The sequence below is a fragment of the Molothrus ater genome, chromosome 1 (assembly GCF_012460135.2).
Source record: "Molothrus ater isolate BHLD 08-10-18 breed brown headed cowbird chromosome 1, BPBGC_Mater_1.1, whole genome shotgun sequence".
Taxonomy (NCBI): domain Eukaryota; kingdom Metazoa; phylum Chordata; class Aves; order Passeriformes; family Icteridae; genus Molothrus; species Molothrus ater.
The window spans coordinates 34904898-34925219 of NC_050478.2; the positions used below are offsets into that span (position 1 = coordinate 34904898).

A 20322-nucleotide genomic window follows, 5' to 3' on the forward strand; every position below is an offset into this window, starting at 1 on the left:
TCCCACAACTTCAGCCTCTTTTCTCCCTTGCTCCCCAAGGCAAGTCTTGTTTTTTTGGCATAAAGACAATGATGGTGATTGTTAGGTGGAGAAAATGTCCACAAGCTATGAACTGTGGGTAAGGATTTTAAATTTGTACATCAAGCAGGATAAATTGGAAGTTGGAGACATCCAGTAGAGTGAGGGTATCTTCACCATAAAGCGGGAGATCCACATCTGAGTTGCTAGTGTTCTTTAGATTTACAAAATCTGAAACTGAAAAACTGAAGACTCATTTGTAAAGTGAGTTTGTGTGCAGTGGTGTGCATGCTGTAGCATGTCCCATTTCCAGCAGTGCACAAATTTGACTTTTAAATCTGATGAACTTTAGAGTAAAGAAAGAAATGGTGGAGAGAAGAAAAAAACCAGAGCAACTGGTCACATGTGATGGCAGTTAATGAACGCCAGAGTGGGATGTATAGCCTCATACATCTCTGGGGCGGTTTCATTGACTTAAATGGAATTTAAATTTTTAACCTATTACAACTAGGCAAAGATCTGAAGGGAGAAAAGCCTTGTTCAGAGACCAGAAAAAAACCTACTGTGCTCATGATGTGATGGGAAGTATCTGGGTAGCTGTTGATGTCTTGCTAATGTGTAAAAACAGGGCCTTTTAAAAATCACACCAGGGAGGTAAAAATTATACATATTAACTGTTTCCTCATTCTGGTTTCTCTCTCACATGCTTCTCTACAAAAGCTGCCAAACACACTATTATTGAATAAATATCAGTATCAATATCAAGCTTTTATTTTCCCTTAAATGTGGGTAAGCTGTGTGTGGCTGGGTCTGGTCCCTGGGAAGGGAAAAGACATCGGGTTGCCATGTGAATGTACATGTCAAAGTGCAGCTCTGCCAGCCAGTCTGGGGCTGGGTGGGGAGAGACACGGGGAGAATGAACTCAGTGTTACAAACCGTCTCTTTTGAATTTCTACAACCTATTAGTCACAGCAAGCTGCCCTTATTGATTTTGGTAAGAGAGGTCACTTTTAATCCTCTAAAGTGGAGAGAGCTACATGCACTCTCCATAGCATGACATTAAAATTGACACAGCTCTGCATCAGTTCTATGAAAAAGCCCTAAACCTAGATGGATTATTGCCTTGCTTTTCAATGGATACAAGCTGCTAAGCAGACCATGCTAACCTAGATTAGGTGTAAAAGCTTTAAAATGCTTCGTAAGGAATGCACAACCAAAAGAAGCTAGAAAATATGAGAACATGCTAAAAGAGCTGGCCCTGCAGAAATAGGCCATTAGTTTTCAGTTACTTATTTTCTCCATTTTAAAACATTTAAATGTCAACACAAAAGAGTGGAGATTATCATATAAAAGAACAAACAAAAGCTGACCTTACTCTATGATTATGAAGAAAGCTTTATTCTAGCTGATACCCCTTGCTAGTTTTGTTTATGTTCTTTAGAGAACTAAATAGTTGAATACAATCAGGACTCTCCGACTCGAATTTTAAGTGTGCCTCAAAATAAACATCAGAGGTGAACTCTCAGCAGTTTTCTTTTCATCTTTGTTGTCCTTGCTCTGACCCTTTTTTCCTGCCTAATGATCCTCTGTGGCATACTATTATTAAGAGAAATCTTGATAGAAAAACATGCTTTATGTGGATAGGAATATCATTATGAGCCTGGAAAAGTTTTTTTTCTTTCTTTGAAATTCCAGAAAATGACTAATGCCCCTTTTGATTTTATGCTCTTTATTTATTTGGAAATTTGTTCTCTGAAGGGTTTTCTGATTTTTTTTTTCTGTGAGTCTCAGTAAATATTTACAATGTAGTGTTTAGGGAAACTTGTTGCCTTGTCATGCAAGCTTGGTGTTCTCCCTTTTCATTAGTTGTAAGTTTGCACCACTATTTCTTACTGAAGCTTAGAAGTTCCCTTTCTAAATAAAAGACATCTGCAAAAGAAACAGTGACAAAAACCATTAAGGTACAAGACTGAAGTTTAATCTGTGGAGCCTGTAAGAGGTGCCAGAGCAGCTTTCAGTAAATGTTAAAAGTCCTCTATGAGAAGGTCTCTGATTAAAGTATGTGTGTGTCTGTGAGGCCAGCATGGCTTCCCCTCCTACATTAAGAGATACTCACTCCTCCTCCCCTTCCTCCCTCACCTGAGATGTGTGTGTGGGGTGCTGGTATTTCCTCCCTCTTCGTGGACTTAGCCTAGGGAAATTCAAAGCAGGCACAGAAAGGGAGCTGGCTTTTGGCTTTGTCACTGGCACTGAGACATGACACCTAGGAGAAAAGGTGGAAGATGCCCAATCTGCAGATTGTCTGGGCTTCTACCTGGCAGCTTTTTTTCTTTTCCTAGCCCTACCTTTCCTTTTCCTATCAAGGAAGAAATTAAAATAAGGTACTTTGCCAGTCTCTCCTTTGTGTTGGAAGAGTCCTCCCTGATGTCACAGAAGGGAGAGAAAGAAGGAAGATGAGAAAGTAGGGGTTCCTAAAGGAGGCAAGAAATAAAAGGAAGAAAAGTACCTTTCTTTTTTACTTATATAAAAGATATATTCCTACCCTGGATCAGACGTGGTGGGGAAAATGGAAACGAAAATTCACGCAGAAGGAGGAAAAGAATATTACTAAGCCATGAAGAAAGCTGAGGGAGGCTATCGTGAGGCTGTTCAAGTGAGAGAGTTAGAGTGAAAAATCAGCACTCATATGAAGCCGACATTAAAAAGGCAGCTCTTTCTTTTTTAAGAAGTGGGATATCAAAATATTCCTGTGATGTACTTCTTAGCAGAATTGGGGGAGCAGAGACTGAGGAGTATGAAAAGTAAAATTTGTTTTTCTCCCCACCATGCCCATCCTGTCCCTTCCACCCCCAATCCAAGGAAATGGAATTAGTTTCTCAGCTTAATATTGAAATGAGATGTCAAGGGATGTGGCTGTACAGGAAAAGAGGAGACATGAAGGTGCTAAGTTGATGTTGGGTATTAGAATAGCTTTTCCCTGAAAAAGTGGAAACGAAAGGCAGTCTGGATGCTCATGTTTCTGCTTTCTTTATAATCTTTTCTAAGATATTTTTTCTCTCATCATACTCCTGTCTTATCTCTGAGATCTCTTTGTATGTCCCTTGGGAAGTATACATCTGTGTAAGGCCTGTTCCTGTAATGACAAAGTAACCATGGCTCTTTCCCATTTATGCTATTTTTTTCCCAGTACAGTAAACTCATGCAAATGTAAATGCCAGCATGTATGTTTCAGGAGAACCAGGAAAACTATTATGTGTGTTACACCTCTGCACATAAGTTCTTATTTTGTGGATTATTGTGTGGCTGGAATCTTTTTCAGGTGCACCTCTTATATCCAAATTTCTTTTCTTTGCTTCATCCATCTCAGCCAGTTAAATGTGTATATAACTGATTTTCTGAAATGGGGCCAAAGTCCATGTACTTCAATAGCTCTTAAACATATGGTTAACTTCAAGCATGTGTGCAGGGGTTTGCTGAAGAGAGATAGTTTGCTGAATCAGGACTTCCCAACACCAAGATTTTAAATTGCAAACAATCCTCTATTTTAATGTGTTTTAACTACTGCCTCCCATGGACTAACAAAAGGTAATTGTTAGTTGACTCCTGTAGATGAAGAAAGTTGTACTTGAATAAACAGAAATTTAAGGGTAAACCAAATTTTTCTGACACTCTTCTGTGAGAACTATTTTTTTACTTCTTCCTAATAACTAATTATACAACTTGAAAGGGAATAATGATCATAATTTCATGTTATGATTCAAATTTTATTTTTCTGGGGTAGATAGAAAAGGTCCACTACTTAAAAAAAAAAGACATTTGTTACAGCTTTTTCTTCCTTTCTTTCTTTCTTTTTTTTTTTTTTAGATTTCTGTATTTTTTGACTAAATGCAGTACTGAGATTATAATATATGTATGCCATGATTGACCAAATACATATCAGCCAGCTATCCAGTCTTCTGGACATGTAAATCTATGTTACTTATGGAGAAATATTTTAAAAAAACAATGAAAGTGTGTATATATGTAAAAAAACCCAAACACTTAAAAGGCTCAAAACAAATAAAAACAAACAACCCAAAGTCCACCCACAACCAAACCAACCCAACTAAATCCCACCCCACAAAAACCCGAAAGAAATAGGAAAAAATGCAGCAAAAAACTCAGTTGCCTTTGTCCTTCACTTATATTCCTCCATGTGAAGGGATAGATGGGATAGGGCTGCCTGCCCTGTGTTGTTGTGGTTTTCCCCATCCTGCATCACAGGTAGGGTGGGGTGGAAAGTAGATCCCACAGAGCAAATGCATCTGTTGGAAGGTGCAGGCAAGGAGAAGGAGTCAGTGAGGGAAATGTTCCTTTCAAAATCGTACTTAATATGCTGTTAGTGATGGAGTGCTCAAATTGCCTTCCTGTTGACAGTTGGGTAAGGAAAAAAAGCATCTTTTGCTATTGAAGTTGATAGACTTGCTACATTGTTTTAAAAGAAAATGTTCTTCCCTTGGTTTTGTGTAAGGTGGTAAGACTTAAAAGAAGTTGGGCTTTCTTCTTCTTTTCTTCCTACTTTTCAATATTTGTTTCCTCACATTCCATCTTCAAACAGCTAATCTGTATCCCCTTCTTCTTGAATAGCATTATCCTGACAACAGAGCAGTGAAAAAAGCAGAGACTGCAGGACTTCTAACAATGCCACAGGGCCCCAGGAATAGGAATGCCCTGAAAAAAATGTGCTTCCATCCAGCTGCCCTTCATATTGTTGTCTCCCTATCCAATTTACTAGAGAATTTCCCACTGGCTCTTGGCTCATTCCCAAATGAGAATGTAATCTTTTAAAGATTACACTGCATAATGGAGGGACAAGGAGCTCTTTATTAACTGGGATGGGGAGTCACTTGCTATTAGGCAAGGGAAGGGGATGGGATGTAGCAGTGTTTTGTGAGCTCTGCTTTCTGCTCCTTCTTGTCTTGTCAGCAGCAGGATGGCAGGTTGGGAGTGGGAAACCACTGCAGCTGCAATGTAGAAAAAGAAATAATTCAATGTAGCTTATGATTATGGCAATTACTTTTATAACATGAGGGATTATGCCATAACTATTGTATTGCCAACAAGATTAAATTACTAACCTAATACCACAACATGTTTTCCAGGAAAATAAAAAAAATAATTCTGCTTGTTCCAGAGTTGATGCATTCAAAGAGTATTAATGCAGTGTGAAAGAGCTGAGCAACCAAGGAACCTGCAGTGCTGTCTGTACAGACATTGTCTGGACTGGACCCCTGTCACTTCCATGAACTCTGCCAGCTAGACATCCTCACCCTTTCTGGGATGTAAAGCAATGTGGTACTCTGGTAATTTTAAATGCTCCTTCTCCTGTCAAGCAGATAAGCTTCTGCCAGTAATTGTTAGTAAAGAAATAATCAGAAGCTGCAGCTGCAATGGAGAAATTCTTGAAACTTCACGAAGAGACCAATTTTGCTCACGTAAACCCACTGAACTGATTGGAAAGGTTAAACTTCAATGTATTTTCATACTGGGCTCTTCTTTTTACTACATATTTTGAAAATATTGCTCAATACAATGAATATCTGTATGTGAAATAATTTTAGATCATCTCTAGTGTGAAGTCATTTTTCCTGAATATGCAAATTGCTGAAATGCAATATGCATTTTGAGGCAATTTTTTTCTGGAATATGCAGCGTGTTTTTCAATGGTTTTTAAAAATATTTTTCATCTACATGCATAGCAAGGTCATAAATGAGAATTTGTCATATAGCTGGTACAGATACAGCCTCATATAGAATGTTCATAATAGGAGTATAAGCTAACTTAATTATGCAGGAAGAGCAGTTTCCTTTTGTTCATCAGCTGGAAAATTAGTAGAAAATTTAATTTTGGAGACTTCAGAGATATATCATGTGTTGATCATTATGAGCAAATTAACTGGCTTTATGGAAAAGCCAGTTCTGATTCTGAAGAGAAATGCAGGTTAACAATATAATTCTACAAATATTTTTATTACTTTTTATTTGGTATGTGATGAATGATACCTCAAACAGTTGTTTTCATTTTTTCCTGCATGTACATTTAAGTCTTTTCACACCATTGTGCTTTATGAAAATACCTGTTGTTACACAAAGCTATTGGAAACATTTGGGAAGACTGGACGTGCATTTGTAAATCAACCTCTTCTTTTTCTGCTGAAGAACTGGAGTTACGGATATCAAATTGAGGTCAAACAGGAGCATGTTACTGTATTGTTTTGTCAGGATTAGAAACCTCTGAATGAAGCCTATACCTGATTTTATTCTTTTTTTCCTCCTCCTTTACTTCTGAATATGTAAACACAAAAAGAAGCAAATATGGTTTCATGGTGGATATTTTTGTTCTGTAGCAGATATGACCAGTGCAGCATGCAAACTGTTTGTCTCAATGACACAAACTCTTGGCCTTTTGACCTTCCTATTCATTTGAGCTTTGAAGAGTCACCTTAGGCAAAAGGTATTCTTGGTTACCCTTTGGGACTGAGAGCTCTGGGCACTATTAAGAAGGTTTTATTGTAAGATGGTTTCATAATTTCCTTGTAGTGTCTAACCAGATGAACAAGGTTTTACCTCTCTTTGATAACTACAAAACATTTTTTAGTCAGGTAAGGGTATATTTCTAATCCCTTGGCTTGTATCACTTTAAGACCGTTGTGTTTCCAGAGAGACATCCTGTATTAGTTTCCTCTGAGGGCTTTTTATTTTTGTCCCTGGTGCATTAGTTCCTAGCTGGTAGAAGCAGTTACACAAGAAATCAACCTGTTTTCTTACATCTCCTATGCCCAGGGCATATTAATAAGTCTGTGGTTGCTGCTTGCTTTTAGAAAGAAGGTCAGTGTGGGTTTATTGCACATCTGCCAGTAGTTTGCAAAAGGCTGGATCCTCATAGTGACCTGTGTGCCCACCAGGCAAGTGTTACCTTTCACAGACTGCGAGGAGGGAATCATAACCTATGGAAAGGGGTCCAGCAAATGCCTGAGGCCATACCTCAAGCTGTCACAGGGGTTTCACCAGTTCTTGCCGTTCATTTGCTTTCTTGACCTCTTTGCATCGTGTGCTTAAGCACCTTAAAACCAGCCTGTGGCTCAGGGCTTTAACTGCAGGCGGCACTGCAACATGATCTGCTGGAAATTGTAAAGTCACTGATACAGATTTGGGTGGACTTCTGTGTGCCCCCTCACTGTTAATAGGTAACAAAATATTAACATTTCAGTTTGATGGGGGATTTTTTTTGTGTGAGCCTGTGCTTGACCGCCATCAACACACAGGTGTAAAATTATTTCAGTTACAGGAGAAGTACTTGAATATCACCTAGATACTGGTGTGTTCAGAAGGTCTGTAAATAAAATTGGATTGTTTTCTTCATTTTGTTGGTGTTACAGCATGAGCTAGTTTGAACATAATTTTTTCTTTCTTTTCTACAAATATTCAAGTGGAATTATTTTCAGCGCCAAAGGGAAATTTCTGTAAGACCTTGTCATAGGCCATGTTTTTGCATTTTTCTTGTTTTCCTGCCAATCTGTAACCTCCCTGTCTTTCTAACACTTGGAAAACTTTCTGCATATTTATGTCAGTTTCTGTGTCAGCTGATGTTGAAATAGGTTTCAAAACCACAGCCTGAACTTTTATTTACCCAAATATTTAGCTTTCAGTTTAACCTGACCCTAGACTGTGCACATCTGAGTTAAAGTAGCCCAACAAATCAGCTACTTTCTACCTCCCCTGACATGCGACTGGCTGTGTGTATACTCTTGGCTTGCCCTAAATATTATGAAGGGAGGGAAAGAAGCATGGAAAGGTCAATGCTGCGGTTTACTTGAAGGACAGTGGTTTGTTATAAGCTGCTGTGACTCAATTGTTTTTGATACTCTGTTTATCATATCTCAGCTGAAAGATGCTAGGAAAGCTTCTTAGCTAGAAAAGGCAGGTCTCACCAGCTTTTGTTTTCATGAAGGAACATGGACTATAAACTGCTTGCATGAAGCATGCTACTTGCTGTATGTTTGCAGAAGACTTGTGTTTGGATCCCATCTTCAAGTAACACTGTAGAGCGCATAACTTCTAAATTATGAGCTTATTTTGACATTAAATCTTTTCAGCTGGATGATTTTTTTGTTGTTGTTGCTTTAAAACAACGGGTATTTTTACAACACATGAGTATAACATAGAAAGTATTTAGTTCCTTGCGATGATTTTGTCGCTGGATGTAGAGACACGGCACTAGCATCTAGCAAGCAAATACATTCCTGTGGTGTTTTCAAAAGCATATGAGAAACCATATGTTTTCATAGGAAAACAGCTGTTACCAAGCATATGCTTTCTGAGATAGAGTGACACATTAAAAGGGCAAAGTAGGACCACGGCTTGTCTTCTAAGTTGAATAAAGCTGGCAATAACTGTCTCTTTCAATGTACAGTGGCACTGCACGTAGATATTGCCATGTGGAGTTGTAGCTGGAAGGAGGGAGACAGATTAACATCCACAGTCTGCAGCTTGGAAGAGACAATATAAATCTCTGTCCTGCTCTGAGCTGTGAATGCCTCTGTAGGAGTTATAGTAACAGACAAATTAGCATAATGTAATTGGCTGGCAAGGTCAGCCCCTCTGCAGGAGCATTAGCAGTGTTTACTGTAAGAAGAGACAGACCAAGTATTGTAGGGTAGTACATTGTCTGTCCTTTTTTGAAGGAAGAATAATAATTTTGGACTCCCTACATCACAGACTTCACCATATCTTATTAAAATTCTGACGATCATATTTCTGCCTTAAAGCAAATAATCTAACAGAACAACAATGTATATTCTCTACTATCACGCAAATCTTTATTCTTTATGGTTTTGCTTTGAACCTCATTGAGTTTTCTTTTCTCTCTTTCTCTGTTGAATAGTTTTTCTCTGGATGCTAAACTTCCACATGCATCCCTGCCAATACCTAATAAATCTTGTTGAGAGAATTAAAATTTCTGGTCTTATTACATGGGGACACAATTAGTAAATCCAGACAAACTTATCAGCTTTCTTGTTTGGCTCTTTGAAAATAGAAACTCTGAGCAAAATTCTGGGCCAGCTCTAGCAATCCAGACTCACTGAATCCAGCTTTGTAAACCATGTCACATCTGTAGGGTGGGAAATGTGAGGTGATGTGTTTTGAAGGAGACCTTCCACTGAGTCACAAAGAGCTCTGGCTTTTCAGCCTTCGCTTTCAAAAATGAAAATTTGTAGCAAGCATTTGAAATGAGTTCAAGCATTCCTTTATGAAAATGTTTGAGAAATGGCTTTCAGAATATCATACAGGGGTCACATTGCCTTTTCCTATATAACCAACAGGAATGGTGAGGATTGTGATATTTAATACTGTCTGTGTCAGGGAGCTGCCACTGTAATTTTCCTAGACAACTGACAGAAAGGCTAAAACACACAGAATCACCTTCTGAGCACTATCTTACTGGAAAACCTCTTTCCTTTTGCTTAGACAGTGTGATCCAATGCATTTCCAGAGCACAGTCCATTCCGTTGTGTTCTGGTGATGAAGAAAAACCAGGTAGCATTTCCTGGAGCCTGCAGTAGCTATTTTTTGAGTCTTGTGTATTAAAAATGTAAGTTAGGTTGGTTTAAAATGAGCAGTGTTTAAGGTTGAAGGGTAATATTGCTCTTCTTAATGTGGATACCCAGGAGCTAGCTACTCTTGAGAACAGGATTGTGGTGCTATTTGTGCTAGGCGTGAACTCCTGACCCTCTTCTCTGTTCTTCAGCTTTCAGCTATCACATTGCACAGGTTGTAAACATCCCACTGACAGCCACTTTCTAGGCAAAGCTGCTGTGTGGAGGAGAGGACTCCGAATTAACAGTTCTCCAAGTGTAGCTAGGTTGTGGCTCAAGGATGCCTGCCTGCCCTGTTTCATTCATGGCTTAGCTGAAACTCCTGCCTGAATCATGTTTTTCCTCCTTGAATGAAGTTATCTGTCTGGCTGGGTCACACCAGAAGGACGAATTATACAGGAGGATGAATAATTTTTTACTTAGGAAAAGGAGCACTGTGGCTCCTCAGATGCAGTGAGAACTTCACCAAGGCATTTCAGAAGCATGTGGTACTCCAAAGGAATGGGATGTAATTTCCCCAGGATGGCTCCACACCACATTTAATTAGTGGGACTGGAAGAGTGTACATCTGGATCGTCTGGTAGCATTATCAAATATAGTGCAGCTTCTTTGTTTTTCTCTCCATTTCCTTCACTCGGAAAAGAAGCTGAGCCAAACATATCAGCTTTTACAACTGAGAATTCACCCCCTTCATCACCACCACCACCACCACCATATAACGTCAGTAAGATTTTTAGCCTGACTCTTCTAAAATGGCTCCCAATTTTTACTACCCGTATTAGATGTACAGCCAGGAATCCTTTAATTGGATACAATTTTCTGCAGATAATGAGCTCCCCTTTTCTGAAGAATAGATCCTGCAATGTTGTCTGGACTCTCTGGATTTGAGTATGCAGTCATTATTCTCCTTTACTGATTTACATGTCTTTCTCTCATGTTTACAGCTACCAAATAACTGTTCTTTTGTCTCACAGTTCTTATAATGGTATTCATTGTATAACTATTTTCTGTATTGGTTGAAGTATCTAGATTATGATTTCTTGTCGTTTTTGTGGGTTTGAAATGCATGCTATTTTAAAGTCCTGTGGAGTTCTCTTAGAAAAAAACCTTCTTCTACTCTGTCACTGCTATGTTACGTTGCCTTCCCAGGTACAATGTGCTGTCTCTAAAATCTATTCCTTTCTCATCACTTCCAAGCACTGTGTAGCTGTTGAAGGTCTTTGTCCTGTTTTACACGTAAGGCAGAAGAATTTGAAATAATTTGATCAAAATCGTGCAGTAAATCTGCACAAGGGGGAGGAAAAGGATGGCTTTGCAGTTCCCAGTCTACCTGACCTGCAGAACACATTTGTTCTGTCCAAGGAGTTATATTTTTGATCTTTTCTGCTGTCCCTGTCCTGGGAAGTTGTATGTCCAAGCTCCATACCAGCTTGCTTTCTTGTTCTTTTACTCATTAACAACAGCTCTTCTTCCAGAGATGACCAAGTCACATGCCTTCTGTCAGGGGATGGTCAACTCTGTTTCTTGCAGAAGGACCAATATTGATTTATCTTTCTTCCAAGCATGTTTATTCTCCTAGTCTTACTATTTTTTTCCCTGCCTCTCTGTCACTTGTTGAAACCAAGGCAGAGGTGGACAAGGGCTGCTTCTCCTCAACCAGACAGCTTACCAGCTTTGAAGATTCAGAGGACACTTCCTTGTAATCTCTGTTTGTCAGTAGCCCTTGCTGTACTCAGCAGAAGTGAACCTCCTTTAACTAGAAATGTATCTAACATTTTGCCTTCAGTGTAGACACTCTGTTTGCATTTCTAAACCTTACCTTTTTTAACTCTTATGGCTACAAAGGTTATAAATTTTTGTCTGAAGGCTTCCAAATGTACATATTTATTTAAGTTCTTTCAGTTCAAGATCTAAACTAAACTAGTTCTCCTCTCCCAAAGCATCAACCTAAAATCGATTGAAGTGATTGTGGATCCTGCAAAACTGCATGATTGCCTTTGTGATTACTTCCCAGGAGACCTGGTGAATTAATTTGATCCTGACTTGACGTCTTGGTGTTGCTTTTATGATTGTCACTGATCAAGATGATTTTCCTACCAGCTCACTTGAAAATCCACTTCATTGGTTAAACCTATGATCTCTCATTGTGCTGCAAATGGTTTGTCTGGGTCTTTTTGAGAGCACCATTAACCTTCACTCCTGGACCTTTCCCAGCCTCTTGTTTGAGTGCCCACTAGCCTGCCTGGCCCAACACAGCTGGCACAGTGGCTTGGGGTTACAGAATATTTAGGAGATGCATTTTATTACCAGGGTAGCAGCATTTCCACTTGACTTCTTAGCAGAAAAGTTAAACCTGCTGGTTTTCTGCTTGAAACTGCCTGAATGGAAAATCACTGGCTGTTTTGTTGCTACCATCCTTGCTCTCTTTACCAACTGCTCTGTCTAAAAAATGTTCTGGTCATTGAGTGCAGTCAACAGCCAGGGCTGTAACTCATGCATGATGCCAATAACTTATGCCAGTGAAATCAATGATGAGAATTTCAAAGAAGCTTTAAATAAAATACAACAAATTTAGATGCCAAAGTGCTGTCTCTGTGAATTTGCTATTAACAGATTATAAATGGTTGCATAACGTTGAAAAGCCTAGTGCCTTCAGTTAGAAGTATCAAAGGCTTGTTTAAAGCAATTCCTGGAGGAGTGCCGCCCTCCCCCTCCCAGCTTTCTGTTTCATGATGGATAAAAACAAAACTCCTTACAATAAAGAAAGGAAGGCCAGGTTTTCAACTACCCTCTGACTGGCCTCCAGGTCTGGCAGCTGCTTTTGGATGTCTAATTGCTTGTCCTGCAAAAAGTTGACATGCACCTACTTTGAGAAGGTTCTTTGAGTACCCACTTAGTATGTGCGCTCTGTCTGATTTACAGAAATGAAATAATAGTGCTGGAAAAAACTCAAGCAGAGGTTATAATTCTGTTTCTTTTAATTTTTATCTATTTATTTAAACTTTTCTGGTCTTCTCAATTCATAGATAAGTACTAGATGCAAGGAAACAGTGCAAAGTAAAGGACACTGGACTGGGAGAAAAGAGCCCTTGCATTGAGTCCTGATATTTGGCTAAACAATTCACTTTCTCTTTTTCGTCTTTCCTCTTTCCTTGTTTTGTCTCTGGTCTCTGAGGCTTGTGGAGAAGTGCTGTCCCTCAATGTGTCTATATAGGTTTTACCACAGTAAGGCCTTGATTTCAACTAAGGTCTTTAGGAATTACACCTAGTAAGTATCCTAGCAAATTTCTTTTCTTCTTCTCATGGTTCTTAGCAGCCCTTCTCTATTTGAAATGCATGGTAAGCTCCCTTGTTTACAGCAATCTAATGGGACCATAATTCTGTCCCTGAGATAATATTACAGATATAAGTCAGTTTTGCCTTAGACAAAGTTCTATGAAGAATGTATTTTCTTATAAACATGCTTTTTATAAAAGGGTTTGTTGTTTTGTGTTTATTGGTGTTCCATCTGCTCTAGAGAATACATTTGAGAAAAACTAGCTTCAGCATGGCATATAATGTTTCATTAGCCGGCATAACCTTGTTTATTTGCTTTTTAAAATTGTATTTAGAAAAGGAAATCAGTTTGCACCATTGACATGCTGCCAGGTTCCTGTTTATAAATGTCACAATAGGCAACTTAGAAGAAATGAAATAGTCAGTTTATGGCTTTTGCATAAAGAATGACAGAACTGGGTAGAGCCAGGCAGCCAGTTGTGCTCCCCCTGTTTTTTAGCCTCCCAATTAGCAGGAGTTAATGTGGTGTTAGCAGTGCAAAACACCCTGAGTGACCCAAACTGGGCTTTGCACACTTAGTGTTACTGATCTTCAGCTGAACAGAAGAAGCTCTTTGTGCTATGTTGCTTTAGTGGCTATATTGGACAAGTAATTGTGCATGAAACAAGCCACCCTGAGGAAAAATGAGAAATATCTGTAGGAAACTTCAAGACATAAGCATGCAATCTGATGTCATCTTTTCCCATGGAGAAGCTATTTCCTTTCAAACTCTGGTGAAATCAATCTTCCAAAGTTTCCTTCTCCTTTAAAATATGTTCCTTTACATCACTTTTTTTCCCTTTGCTCTAGTAAATGGTTTATCATGGGTACCTCTGGTATACACCATATATTACTTACTCTGTGTGTGTAAAGAAGGCTTCATGTATTGCAAGCATAGTCTGGACAGACATGCTGTAAAGGGCACAAGAAGGGTAGTGGGGGAAGAGGGGAGGGAATTGTGGAAGACAAGGGTCATCTTTCAGTATTCATTTCTACTGATAATTAGAGGGCATCAATGAATGACTGTAATTAGATCATGTCAAAAAAATTAAGATAAAAGACCAAAAATTCTAAGTATCCTGCATTTTGTTCACAGCATCAGAGGAATGAGAGCATTAGCTATCAGAGCAGCCAAAGTGGAGGACAGGCATGGAGGCTTCTCTTGCCTGTGGAAGGAGTTCATGGGCATTTCCCTGAGAAGGTGCCAGGAAGGGACTGGAGGAGGTGACAGTGCTCCCTGTGTGCCCCAGGGGCAGAGGTACAGCGGGGGCAGCCAGAGCTTGGCCTGCAGCACCAGCAGCATTACAGAGATTTGTGCAGGGCTGTCACCCTTCAGGCAGCGGCCTTAAGAGGATTAGTAGTGCTTAAATGGGCCCTTTGGACTTTGAGTTACAGTGGTGACTGCTAGAGCCTTGAGATGGCTTATACCTGGCTTAGCACTTCATATGTCTGTCCTGTGTCCTGTGCCACGCTGCTTAGCAGTGCTGTGCAGTGTGCTGGAGATTAGCAGATGAGGCTTGCATCACTCAGTGTATCTCAGAAAGCCTTTCTGATAACATACGAACAGCTATTGAAAGAAAACAGGATAAAAAGGTTATTTATGGTTTTTCTTTTTTATTTTGTTTTGTTTTGTACCTCTTGAGGAGCAACCAGCATGTCTGTGCTTAAGAATAACTCATCCTAACCTAAAACAACAAGGAAGTTTCCCTGCATGTTCCAACACAGATATTTAGGATAAAATTTTGCAAAGCTCCTGCCAGCCCCAGCACACAAGTCTGATCTATGATTTAACAGTTATTGTCTAAGGCTCCAAAAACTGAAGGCATTTTGAAAAAAGGACAATGGTTCAGAGATACCTTTAGAAATGTTCTTTTTTTGTCAATAAATTCTAGTCACGGTGCTCCAGTGCCGTGTTTGGGTGGTAGTTAACTCTGGTCTGCGAACTGCTGGTGGTCGCAAAGCTGTGCTAAGTCATCTGCATCTGGTCTGTGGAACCATCTTGCCTTAATTACACAATTTATGATAAGAGCACAGAGTGCTCTGTGTGAAATTCAGAGGGTTGACAGAGGTCTGTGATCCAAAAAATTGGAAACCAGTGGCTGAGACTGATAAGTACAGATTCAAAGCTTTATGATTTCAGTGAGAGCAATGTTTCCCTTCTTTCCCCATCTGCCTATCATTACTTGTCATTCTTGAGTAAGGAGTTTAATTTTTCTTTACATTTTTACCCCTTTGGAGATCAGGTTGATAACATTTGACTGAGCAGCCGTGCCTGGGGTTCAAGAAGTCAGATATACCCATACTGCTCCTGGCCTTTCAGTCTGCAGCACGGTGTGGATAGCTGCCTGGGTCCAGTTTAGGGGGAGACTTTGGATGGGGGCCTTGGGGGCAGGGAAGAGTCTTTCCCCATTCTGGGATATATCATGCCTGCTGTTTCTTGTAATGTGCCATTTTTATCAGGTAGCTGCTAAGTGAGCATTTGCCCTTCTTTGAAATGTTTTGAGGAATAGATTCTTTGGCATGAGTTCTGTATTTTTATGTGTCAGCCTCGCTCAGTGACTTCATACCTCTTGCTAAGTAGGGGAGTTAAATGGATTTTAGCAGTCTGCAATAAGATCTTCATAGTGCTTTGTCCTTATGCTTAATGTTACTACACAGCATTTTCCAGCAGTTTCTTTCTGTGTCCTTTTTTTTTTTTTCTGGTTTAGTGCTTTTCCTCATTCAAAGCTCTACAGATGTTACAGTTTAAAAAAAAGAGGAAAAGGTATTGCATTTCAGTCTCCACCAAGTTTACACTCACCCATTTCTTGCACAATGGAACTTTTTCTTTTTTTTTTTATTAATTTAAATCTTGATAGCAGGCTTTCTTTTTCCTGTAAACCTTCAATTGCATTAGTAACATAATTCATTTTTTATCTCTGGTTTTTTCCCTAGTTCCTCGTCTGTGCTTACTGGCCCTGAGTGGGCAGCAAGCTTCGTTCTGTGCTTATAGGAGTTTAGATTTTGCATGCCAGTCACAGATGAAACAATTGTGATGGGCTGGTGTGAGGGTGTTTTCCTTCCATTCTGACCTGAGTCAAGAGAAAATAAATGAATTGATGCTGCTTCTAGGGAGACTTGCTAACTTTTGTTTTCAAATTATCTTTTTATTCTGTCAGGAGGGAATTCATAGAGGCTCAGTAGTTTTAATGGAGATTATAAATGATGAAAATAATTTTGAAGCTTGCCTTTATTTGCCACATTTAATGTATCATTTTCTTTACAACAATGGCTTCCATGTTTTTAAGCCAGCAGGTTCTTAGGTTGTGTAAGCAGTATGTGCAGTGAGTGAGTGTGTCACTGGAAGCTTCCACTCATGTGTCTTTTATATATTATGAAGTAGGACCTCAGTAATCAGGCAAGACATGACTTTACACTTCTTAAAAGTGCACATGAAGCTGCCATTTAAATGTGTATTGTCTCAGAATATTTTTCCTTGCTAAAATGTATTCATTGAGAGGACACGCTGTATAAATTCAAAAGTACTGTTGTATATTTGATTTCTCTCCATAATTTTTTTTAAGTTGATGCTTTTTTCTTGAACTGTGGGAAAACATTTTAAGTTGCTGTGCAGGAAAATATGGATGCATGATATTTTGCATAAAACAAAAATGTGCAAAAATGGTTTTGTTTGTGTTTAAATTGACTGCTTTTTTATTTCAGTTTTTAATGGAAAATACCTTCTGACTTGAGAATTTATATAACACTCAATCTGCAAAATACCTTTATGTACAATTAGTTGTAGGTTACACCTCTATTGATCTAAAAGGTTACACAGAACAATCCTGAATAGTCTGCAGTTCATGTAAAACTAGTGTTTGCAATTCTTGGTAAGCCTCAGTTGAAAAATAAGAGTAGGAAAATAAAAACAGACTTTGGTTCAGAAACTAGATCTTATAGTTTAAAACCACAAACAAACCCTGAAACTCAGAACATTACAGTAGATTGTGAAGGATGGATCAGTTGTCTTCATCCTTTGATTTCAGTAGATGGTGGTTGATGTGAGGTGGTGCTGTGTGAAATGGATGAGTGTTTCTCTGGAAGAACTAGGGTTTAGGGGAATTGGTGACTGTCTGGGTGTATTTTGCCTGTGTTTGTGTAGCTGTCATTTCTCTGCTGTGCTTGCCAACTGGGTGTGTGTTCTTGTGGAGTGATGTGTAATCCTCTCCACCAGAACATGGAAGCATGACTTCAAGAAGTTTTTAGCCTTTAGAAAAAAGAAGTGTGTTGTCAATCCAAACTTAAATGGTTGCACGTGGGAGAAAAATGCTCAAATGTTTTCTTCAAAGTCTGAAGCAAAAATGGGCCATGAAGTGTAACTGGGGAGAAGTTAATATGATGATGATCTGTATGCTTTCCTCTTGCATCTGGAAAGGTTGAGAATGAACACGTTGATTTAAAAATGGTTTGTGGATATGGTTTATTGCTTTTGGGTTTATTTGTTTGAATGTTAAATACTGATGGAGAGTATATACTCCATGAGTAATACTCCATGAGCACATGGTTGAGGGGACCATTTCTATAAAAGCTTTTCAGTGTTATAATTCTGATTTCTGCTTCCTTGGGAGTGACTGGAAACTTCAGTGAGGATGCAACTTAGTCCTAAAGGACATAAATTCCTCTTCATATATTGGATCTTAATTAAGATTCACAAAATTAATCTTAAGAGCATGTCTTTTGTGTCTCTGCAGCTCCTGACATATGGGTGGCCTGCTCCCTGTGTGAACACTTAGGTTCAGTTTAATAAAATAGCTAATAATATAAGCTCATATGCCCTCTTCTGATGCTTAAGCACAGTACAGAAGATACCTGAGAAAACTCCAAGTGTGTGTATGGGTGTCATACACTCTCAGAGTATGGATGGGTCTTGGGAATGTTAAAAGCAGTGGGAGAGCTCAGTCTGTGTCATTGCTCATGTAGACTTCTCCGAGCTGGAATGCTGGGAGCTCCACACCGAGCATCAAATAATCTTTACCGTGGGCTTAAGACCTGGAGGATTATGATAAGGGGAGTCAAAGGAGATTTTATTCATGGATTCCTGGTAGAAGAACACTAAGAACTCCTTAAAAGTAGAGCTGGTAGCAAACAACAGTTCAATATATGAAGTGGAGGTCTCAGTTTCAGTCAATGTTGCTGAGTTCTTCTTCTCTCTATAAGGGCCCAAAGTCAAGTCTGCAAGGAGCTTGTTAATATCCCATCCAGATCCATTCAGAACCAGATGCAGAGCTCAATGCAGTGAAACCATTTAGGGAGGTCTGAAGACTGGCTGCATCACACATGCAATGAGCCTGGCCTTGCTGTGCTGGTGGTACAGAGTCATTCTGCACATCATGATGCACACAGTGAGATCAGCTGGGCTTAGTGTCAGATCTGCTGTGCAGTACCTTCCTGCCGCCTTTTGGAGCATGCTTACTGTCCTTAAAGTATGAACTTCCTTGAACTCCTCTGTAGATTCACGAGCATCTCACTGATGCAAATTATTCTGAGATTGCCAAATCCTTTTCTTATGAATGTTAGAGTCATGCTGAGTTTGACTTTTTGTTGGGAAACCTTAGGCTTTCACTTGGCAGCGTGGTGTATGCTTGCCCAACAGCAGTGCTTGCATTACTGAGAAGAATGGACATCTAAAAGCATTGACAGGCTTTCACTCTGCTTGTACTTTCCATGCACCACATACTCAACCTACTTTTTGAAAAGATGTAGCTTACTGGAAATTGATAAAATTTTGAAACATTGTTGGAAGTTTATGCATTTAAGATAACAACTACAATGTCTTATGGGCAAAAAAAAATTTCCATATCCATCATAATTAATCTGTTGTACCTTAGAGAGCTCTGTAATTATAGGAGAAAATTGAAAAAGAAGGAAAAGAGAAAGGAAATATCTAATTTAGGAGCACAGGAATCTCATATTAAATCTTTAAGTTCTGCCCTGCTATGGTACAACAAAGTCCAGTAAAACTCTGGGCAAGTGCCAGGGTACCACTTGTCTAAAGCTTGTGATAGATTTCCATCCTATCCATTCCCAGGCCTTGCAGACTCATGGTACTATACATGGTTCCTTTAGAGATCATTTTAGGAAGAGATAGCATTAAAATATTGACTGTACATGGATAGATATTAGATCTGGTTTTGCAAAATCTGGTCATGATAAAAAAACCAGGTTTGAATCCTGAGCTAGATTTGGCCATATATATTTTTTTAAAACTCAACAGGCTTTTCATCAGAAACCAGTAATGTGTTGAAGAAGTGACATTTTAATAGGAATGTGGTAGGTGAGGGAGAACTTCTTTTGGAGAAGTTTTTGTATATCCAAGGTTATTGCCCGATGGTCATGACATTCTTCTGTGCTATGAAATATTACAGTTAATATCTGGTCTGGCTTCTTCTTGCAATTCATGCTCCTTAAGCGAATACCTGATTCATAATGTGTAAATTATTTACTGTAAGAAGAACTCAAAGGTGGGTCCTCTTCACTCCAGGTGAGGTGGTGTGACCATGCAACTGTAGGCAGCACTTCTGCCTCTTTATGTGTTAATGAAGACTGGAACAACTCCTGTAAAAGAAACAGAGATCTCTGTGCCCACACTGTTCTGGGAAATCACATGAAATATATAACATTGGGAGATAAGGGGATAACAGCTAATGCCTTCAATTGGGGTCCTCTAATTATTTGCTCTCTTTTTCCATGAGGTGTAGTTCTTTATTTGGCCCATAATACAGTCTTTCTTTAGGTCTGGGATTCAACATGTTGTGTGCCTCTTCTGTTTTCCACATTTGATCAGAGCTCCGAGTTTCCTTTCCCACCAGCTTTATCTACCAATATTTTGCAGTGGTTGTATATGTTTCCTAGACAAATTGACTCATAAATTGTAATTTTGAATGAAATAGAACTTTGTTTTTTAATCCTGAGTATTGCAGTGGTTAGGAAGGTACTTTGTGTGAGTCTTAGTGGCAGTGTGTGTATAAGGGATTTTTTGTTCCCGTTTTCCTCAGCCTAGCATGAGGTGACAATGGAAAGTTTCTTTTCCTCTTGCTGCTAACAATTCACACGTTGATGCCTGATAGGAAAAATAATGCTCTCAAGGTTACCGTATTTTTCATGTGTATACATTGTGGCTTATCTCTGGCTTGAGAGTTTTGTTTGTTTTCAAACGCAGGCCAAGTCAAACCCTGCGGTTTAGCAGCAGTGTGTGTTGTGTGTACAGGCATAACAGCAGAGAAGTCCTATTCCATGGCTCCTTCCTTAGCAGTATCCTGGTCTCTCGCTGGTTGTTTGCTCAGTGGATATGTTATCTGTGAACTTCTGTTTTTTT

At 39.2% G+C, this 20322-nt stretch overlaps 1 protein-coding gene across 1 annotated transcript in view; it reads left to right on the forward strand.

The window, feature by feature from the left end:
* The window catches only part of CREB5 (cAMP responsive element binding protein 5), a 214053-nt gene that overhangs the window by 19514 nt on the left and 174217 nt on the right, over positions 1 to 20322 (forward strand). The gene's annotated exons all lie outside the window — the stretch shown is intronic.